Genomic DNA, 9,210 nt, shown 5'->3' with positions numbered 1-9,210 from the left:
GTAACAACTAGTGAGGTGGACGTAGTACATGGTGACGTGTGTAAGGTGACGTGTGTAAAGTGACGTGTGTAAGGTGACGTGTGTAAAGTGACGTGTGTAAAGTGACGTGTGTAAGATGACGAGTGCAAGGTGACGTGTGTAAAGTGATGTGTGTAAAGTGACGTGTGTAAAGTGACGTGTGTTAGATGACGAGTGCAAGGTGACGTGTGTAAAGTGATGTTGTGTGAAGTGACGTGTGTAAAGTGACGTGTGTAAAGTGACGTGTGTTAGATGACGAGTGCAAGGTGACGTGTGTAAAGTGATGTGTGTAAAGTGACGTGTGTAAAGTGACGTGTGTTAGATGACGAGTGCAAGGTGACGTGTGTAAAGTGATGTGTGTGTAAAGTGACGCGTGCAAAGTGACGTTTTTAAAATGACGTGTTTAAAGTGACGTGTTTAAAATGACGTGTTCTGAATCATTATCATCGTCTAGGAATGTGTGTGTGTGGCGGGGGACACACGTAAATTTAGACTCACTCTTACCTCACAACCCTGAGGATCACCTGTCATAACACTCCAGGTAACTCGGCTGATCAAACCAACGACGGTATACCTGGAGGCTTAGTTTCTAGTGTATAATCTATTTACACACACACACACACACACACACACTGGTACTCCACCCGTCTCCCAGGTAACTCAAGACTCCACCAGGGCCCTGAGGGAGGCACAGACGGCGCTCCAGGGTGCCAGGAAGTACAGTACAGGTGCCGGAGGACGGGCCAGGGGAGAGTGACGACAGGGAGTAAATATGTCTGTTTGCATAACGTGTAAGATGGTATAACGAGGATAATACATATGTGTCCCTTTTAATGTGTGTTAAATAAAATAAGGATGAGGCAAATACATATGTATACTTGTATGTCTGCAATGTGTTTAAAGTGACAGGAATAAAGTGTAATATATGTGTGTCATAATTTTCTATGTATACAAGTTGAAATAATAAAAGTAGAATACATGTGTGTTTTTGATATCTGTAGCCAAGGTGGTATGACTTAGACTATACATTTCACGTGATAATTAAACACTAACCTAACCTAACCCCGTAAAGTAGCTTTTGGGTGTTTAAATCCTCCCTAAAATAAGCTGGGTGCAAAAACCGCTTGAGAGGCTATATGACCCGTTTTATGCTGTTCATCTCTCCCTGGGCGGGTCTAGTGGCCGGGGTAAGCGGTGGGTCGGTGCAGTTGCGTCTTCGTGTTGGTACTGTACTGTTTATAGAGTCTACTGTATGCTGATGCTGTGCCTCTGTCTAAGTCACTGACGAGTAGAAAGATGACTTGATAACCAAACCAAGCCTAACCTAACCTAACCTAACCGAATCTAATCTACCCTAATCTAATCAAACCAGACCTAACTTAGCCTAACGTAATAAAGTCAAATGTGTTTATACATTTGTAAACACGTCCTTACAACTACAGATGATTAATGTAACAAATACCACAAATTAATGGAATCCAAAGCAGATTTTATCATCGAAATGCACATCCATGGAGCCTTGGGGATTAAAAGAAACATATGGCTTCCTTAAATTATCTATTATCATCAGGAAAGAATGAGGATAATACACACAGAAGGGTTATTAATGACAGTACTCCTCCTCTTCACCTAATTACGAAGGAGATGGGTGAATAATTCTTGCTCGAACACCATGGTAAATTAAACTAAACATGATTCACTATACAATTGTTGAAGAGGTTCTTGAGTCCTTATGTTGTCTACGTGACTCCTAGCGTGTAGACCCTTCAAAAGGTCAACACTGTAATGTTTTTTGTTTTCTTTCTTTCTCTATTTATATCACAGTTATCTATTTAAGATTGTTTGTTTAAGCAAGATTTTATTTGTTGCCGAGTGTATTTTTGCCATCTCTCTGTCTCTCGTCTCTCTCTGTTTTCTCCCCTTCTCTTCCTTTATCGCCTTCATTATAACTAACCCTTCCGCCCCACACAACAACCAACACCAATAACCTTGCAACGCTTTTTGATGGGTCATAGGCAGACTACGGTAACAATCACATATATATTTTTTTATCTTTTGTTTTTTTTTACAGCGGAAATTATAATACTAAAAGGGGTCCTAAGATATAGAAGGCGGCGCAGAAGGTGGTGGTGATATAAGGGGGGCGCTGAGATTCTGAAGGCGGCGCAGGTGGTGGTGATAAAAAGGGCACTGAGATTCTGTAAGGGACGCAGTGAGCAATACTACTATGAAGACTCTCTAGAATCCTGTAGGAGACGCAGTGGATGTACTGACAGAGGCCCCAGGAGGTCTTACAAGGGAGGGAGGGGTAAAGGAGTTGCTGAGTCACATACCCACGCCACATATCTTTAATTGCTGGGGGGGATGGAGACTTCCTGGTTGGGGGTGGTGAGGGGTGGGGAGGGACGGGGAAGGGCGGGGAGGGGCAGGGAGGCGTGGGAGGTTTCTGGGTGTCACGAACTTGACACTGTTGGCAGGAAGTGAGAACCGCTTCCTGGAGTTCTAGTGTAGGAGGCGAGGAATCAAAGGGTTTTGTCTTGAGAGTAAAATGCTTATAATAAGAGACTGGTTTTACCGTCATTGTTTTTCTCTCTCTTGCTTGTAATGGACGCGAGGTGAGAAGCAATTTTTTTTTCTCGCGTTTTCTATACTTTTTTTTCATATTTCTATTTATTTGTTTATCTATTTGTTTCTTTGCTAACTTACTTGCTTATACGTGTTTAATATTACTAATGTCCAAGAAAGAAAATAGCTGTCGGTATCACCTCGTCATAAAAGCAACGCCATCATTAGTAATCAACAGCTCCTTCGCCTTCTCTACGGAATGACACGACTGAGGAAGTTTTGATAGATGAATGTTCACCCGCCTTCTGTCAGCAGTGGCGCTCGTTCTTTGTAGGACTCCCAGGCAGTGAACAAAGACCTCATCCTCTCTCTCTCTCTCTCTCTCTCTCTCTCGTTCTTCTTCCTCTTCCTCCTCCTCTCTTTTTTTCTCTCTTGGTCTTCCCCCTTCTCTTCTCTCTCTAGGTCTTCTTCTTCCCCTTCTCCTCCTCCTCCTCCTCCTACACACTCTCTCTCTGTCTCTGGGTCTTCCTCCTTCTCGTCTCCTTCCCCCTGAGGTCTTGTTTCCCCTTCCTCATTGCAGCTCTACAAATACACTCAACGTAACATACAAACAGAGAGACCAGGCCGCCCTCCACGACCTCTGGTGCTCTTCCCAGCCTCGCGCCTCCCTTACCATGACAGAAGCAGCGGGAGGGCACAAGGCCACACACACACACACACACACGCACACACACACACACACACACACACACGCACACACGGAAACTGTTTATATACTGTACCATTACGAATTATCCTGTTAACCTCTCATAACTATAACAACATCAATAATAATAATAATAATAATAATAATAATAATAATAATAATAATAATAATAATAATAATAAAACAAAATAATAATAATAATAATAAAAATAAATGATAATAATAATAATAATAATAATAATAATAATAATAATAATAATAATAATAATAATAATAATAATAATAATAATAATAACGGTCTGGGTTTTGTAGATGTAGACAACGCTAGCAAGTTTAACGACGAGGTTTGTAAGTGTCAAACTAATTCGAGGATGACCTCTGAGCAACGACCTCCACACACACACACACACACACACAGACACACACACACACAGACCACCACAGACACACACACACACACACACACACACACACACACACACACACACACACACACACACACACAGGCCTTCCTCCTACTTCCTTATTGTGGCTTCCAATTATTTCATACAAAAATTGAGTTGGTTCCTCTTAATCTTCCTTCCTCTTCCTTATCCTCCTTCCTCTTCCTGATCCTCTTTCCTCTCCCTCTCCTGATCCTCCTTCCTCTTCCTTCCTGATCTTACTTCCTCTTCCTTCCTGATCTTTCTTACTTTTCCTGATACTCCTTCCTCCTCCTCATCCTCCTTCTTCCTGATCCTCCTTACTCTTCCCTCCTAATCTTACTTCCTCTTCCTTCCTGATCCTCCTTACTCTTCCTGATACTCCTTCCTCCTCCTCATCCTCCTTCTTCCTGATCCTCCTTACTCTTCCCTCCTAATCTTACTTCCTCTTCTTTATATTCCTTACTCTTCCTCAGCCGGTCAGTCAATTAATCAATCAGTCAGTCAATCAGTCAGCCAGCCATTCAATCAGCCAGCCAATCAGTCAGTTAATCAATTACCCACTCAGTTAGTCAATCAGTCAGTCAGTCATTCAGTCATTCAATTAATCAGTCAGTCCGTCAGTCAATCAATCAGTCAGCCATTCTGCCAGTCAGTTAGTCAGTTTATAAATTACTCAGTCAGTCAGTCAGTCACTCAGTCAATTAGTTAATCAATTACTCAGTCAGTCAGCCAGGCAGTCAGCCAGTCAACCAGTCAGTCAGTGAGTCAGTTAATCAATTACTCAGTCAGTCAGCCAGCCAGTCAGTCAGTCAGTCAGTCAGTCAGTCAGTCAATTACTCAGTCAGTCAGTCAATTAATCAATTAGTCAGTCAGTCAGTCAGTTAATCAATTAATCAGTCAGTCAGTCAGTCAATTACTCAGTCAGTCAGTCAGTCAATCACTCAGTCAGTCAATCAATCAGTCAGTCTTGATAAACATCCATAGAGGTAATGAACGCAGGTAATTAATAAACATATGCTAACAACATCCAAAGGTACCAACAATACCTTCAAACAGCCGAAGGTCGAAACACAAATTGAGAGACATCCTAAACACAGAATGAAACGTTAAGTCTATCACCAAGAGAAAAACATTAAATTGTTGAGTAATTCTGGAGAACATTTATTGTGATATCTGAGGGAAAAGGGATGGGGTTTTCCTCGTGTGGAAATGTTTTAGAGATTTTCCTAGTTTTTTTTTTTTTTTGCTTCTGTAAGTGTTTGATGTTTCGTCGACCGTTCCTTCATGTCTTGATATTGATGATCTTTTTTTGTGTGGTTGAGAATAGAAAGTTACTTGTATATTATTTGTAATTCGTAACCCATTCCCCAAATATGTAACTGTATATTTTCAGCCTTCTGGCTGCCAAGCTCTTTCAATAAACCGTTAATTATTATTATTATTATTATTATTACACACTGACCCTTTCGACTCTCGCTGACCATCACCACGACCTCATCTGCAAGTTTGGCAAGAAGCTTCTACACCATCCTCGACACCGGCTCCTACTACCACCTGAGATCCCTAGTCCGAGAATTGCTGTTGGACACCACAACCGCATCCAGCCCATACGTGCACGAACTGATCGCTATAAGAATAGCCCAATCCCAACCATTGTAAAAATTATCAATAACTTGTAATAAACCAGTGTATTCACTCCCAGTAAATACTACTACTTGCACTGTCACTATGTTGAAATGAACTGTAGTTTGAGCTTTTCCGCATCTAGTTATTATATGTCTTATTTGTGTCACTTATGTTACTTGTATATTATTTGTAATTCAAAACCCATTCCCCAAATATGTAACTGTATATTTTCAGCCTTCTGGCTGCCAAGCTCTTTCAATAAACCGTTAATTATTATTATTATTATTATTATTACACACACACACACACACACACACACACGCTATATGTAGACATGACCCGCCTTACATAAGACAGCCCTCGCCCTCCACTTGCTCATGTCGGAAGAAGGAAAACTGTTTTCTAAGGATGAATTTCTGAGAGGCAACGAGTGGCATCGTTTTCTAGTGACAATTCACTCGTTGCCACAAGAGAACGTGTTGGTGATCAGTTTCACGACAGGGAGAGAAATAACCACGGCAGAGTGGAGGGTAATCACGGCAAGGAGAACGGTTATCACGGCAGGGTGGAAGGTAACCACGGTAGGGTGGAGGGTAGCAGCGGCAGGGATGGATAAGCCTCATGTGAGAGTAGGTGTGTTCACTCTCCCCAAAAATTATCGGCCCCTTTTCTCCCCGATACAATGTGTCACAATGGACGAATATTTCCGATCACTAATTGTAGGCTTGTCTTCCTAGCATCTGAGAGGATGCCAGTTAATATTTCTGGCATTTGCTGTAATAATGGTGAATCACTGTGCTCCATCTTTAGTAGAATAATATAATTATACTAATGTAGTGAAAATATTTCAACGGCAGTCAAATAGTGGATGTTTTCTGCTGGAAATCCATGACCAACAACCCGAGACTCACTGGAAAACACAGCTTCTACCGACACACACGTCTCGTAGTGTGTATCAGATAATGTTCCGTTGCCAGCACGGATCATGAGATGATACGTTATATTCATAATTGTTACTTCATCAATTGAGGTAGAAATAATAACGAAATGCAGTAAATCATAATGTCACACTGTAATTGGATATGACATCATAATATACTTGTAATTACTATATTTGCAAATGAATGTAATATCGGATCATAGTGTTTCATATTTCATTCGAAGTGATTCCATTATAACCTCGGTTCATGAAAACATAGTAACGTTATATTCCTATTTGGCAACTCATCCTCTGGGGCTGAAATAGTATCTAAGGTCCACAAATCAGCGAGGTTACTCATGACGTTATTGGCTTTGCATGTGGTATCACAATTCATCCTATTTCATTACATTATGTAGAGAATAAATGGTATTCTGCAGGTATCATGGTGATTATCAGGTGAAAGAAGAAAGAACGAAAGATGCAACTCACAATCAAAAATACCAACCGAACCGAAACTGTTGTGCACTTGTTACTGTGTTCATTTCCAAATACATCAGGCCCAGGGGGGGCCGATCCTTTTGAGGAGAGTGTACTGTACAGCCACACATTTGAACATACTGTATATGTAAAAGTGCTTGAACACACACACACACATATATATATATATATATATATATATATATATATATATATATATATATATATATATATATATATATATATATATATATATATATATATATAATCACACACACAAGGAAAATCAAGTACACTGACCATTTTAGTAATCCTAATAATACCAGTATGTGCCGGATGACCGCACACTGATATTATTATACCATGAAAAAGTCTTCTTATCACAATGTATATCTGAGGTTTGTGAAATACTTGCAACAGTAACTCCCCGGAAGAAAACGAAAACCAAAACGCGCCATTTGATATAAACAACAACAACAACCGATTACAGCTTTTTTAAACAGTCAAATAAGACGATACGTTTAACTTACCTTACATACAGCCTCGTTCATGAAGTTCCTCTCGTCATGCAAAGTAAACTTCCCGGGAACACGGTGTTGACGACACGGACAAAATCACACTATATCATTAGATAATTTTCCTCTTGATAAAATTTCATCACTAGAATGAAACGGAAAAAATAATCCTAGTGAATCAAAGTTCCTAGAATCCGAGCGAAATCATAGGTGAAGTGAGTTGAGACCGCTCCACACCTTGTCGCCCCACTTAACTAACAACACAGATCTCACTCAGTCCTGACGCCAGCAGTCTACAGTTTCCAGAGCCCATCGCGTTTTCTTATTGGTCTACGTTACGGATTATCTTTAATTGTTAATAATAGTGTAACTGCCTAATGGTGTAGTTAGCAGTTATAAAGTAAGGGAGTGATGAACTGTGATAGCGTTAAATAAGAGAAAAGATGTGAATGATGAGAGATAAATAGATAAATGTACAGATAAGAAAGATATATGAATGAACAAATCTAATACTTTCTACTGATATATAATTTTAAATTTTACAAGGGTTTCCGTTATTCGACAAAACCGTTTTCTTTGATTACTCGTGAACACTCTTCAAATATGAGGATAGACTAAAGAAATTTTTATATTGCATTTTTCACTTGTTGCTTCTCTGTTTCAGTAGTATAAGAGCCCTTGTTGAAACTTCGAAGGTAAAACTATAACTGAATCTCCCCTTTGGTGACCAGATTAAAGATGTCATCCGGGATCTATTAACATCGTTGTTTTATGAATTTATGATTTATTTTTTTTATCAGTAGGCCAACAAAACTTTAGACTTTAACAACTACTTTCCCTACAGCAGCAAGCTTTTGGGTGACTTACTTGAGGTATAATTTGCTTCCGTCCAGATCGGTCTGTATGTGTGTGCGCAGGGGTGCCAAAATACAATGATTTTATAATATTTCTTATTTAGTCGAAAACTCATGCTGGATGACAATGCACATTATAAATAAATATAGTTATTACTAACGTAAGTTAACTAATGTCCTGAATTGGTTGATACCAGACAAGAATTTATATTCCATCATTACATCAAGCTATGTACAAAGTATAAAGTTAGGATATCTTACAATATAAATTGCGACTCAAGGTTTGCTGATGTGAATTGAGGTCAGGAATTAATGGTGAAGCTTAGTTGGTGAGCCCCTCCCTGATCGCTGGTTTTCACTGAAGGTGGTGAGTATTGTGTTTCTCTGGTCACAATTGTCAAGGAACTGACTATAGCATCATGGCAGTGGCAGGTATAATTTGGCATTCAACGGTAGCTGGCATGATGCACGCGCAGACAAAAGAATATAGACTCGCGCAAGTCTATTGTTTAAATCAGGAGTAATTACTTGCAATTCAGGTAACTATTAAATATCACTTTAACTAAATACAACCTAAATTAAATGCAACATATATATAACTCCCTAACTAAATTTCTTACATTATCTCTATTGTTCTGCTATTCAACATAATAGATTAGCAGTTATGATAGCTAACCTCACTCTCTCCTGTCGATTGATGAAGGCAGCAGTGGAGTCTTCAAGTTGTCTACCTAAGGTTAGTGTTCAGTAATCCAGGTATATGAACTACCTTACAGCACACAGCCTATCATCTACAATACCTCTATGCGTGTGTGTGTGTGTACAGAAGACGTTAACAGTGTGTCTATTCTTAAGGTAATTTCTAAAGACTACATAAGATTCAAAACATTTATTAATTAGTTTACATAAATAATATACAAGATAGGAGGAAAGTCTCTATCTACACTTTTCAGTCTTGTAAGGCCACAAGAGCGTCACGACAAGCTTCGATCCCTTCTTGTAGTGCTGGTCGGTGATAAGGATGTAAATTAAACCATTCATTATATCACAACTTTATTATAAAACAAAATAAACATTGATTTAAATAATAATAATAATCACA

This window comes from Homarus americanus, unplaced genomic scaffold (genome assembly GCF_018991925.1).
Source record: "Homarus americanus isolate GMGI-L3 unplaced genomic scaffold, GMGI_Hamer_2.0 scaffold13381, whole genome shotgun sequence".
Lineage (NCBI taxonomy): Eukaryota > Metazoa > Arthropoda > Malacostraca > Decapoda > Nephropidae > Homarus > Homarus americanus.
The sequence above is the reverse complement of the archived record's forward strand: the minus strand, read 5'-3'. Positions refer to the sequence as shown.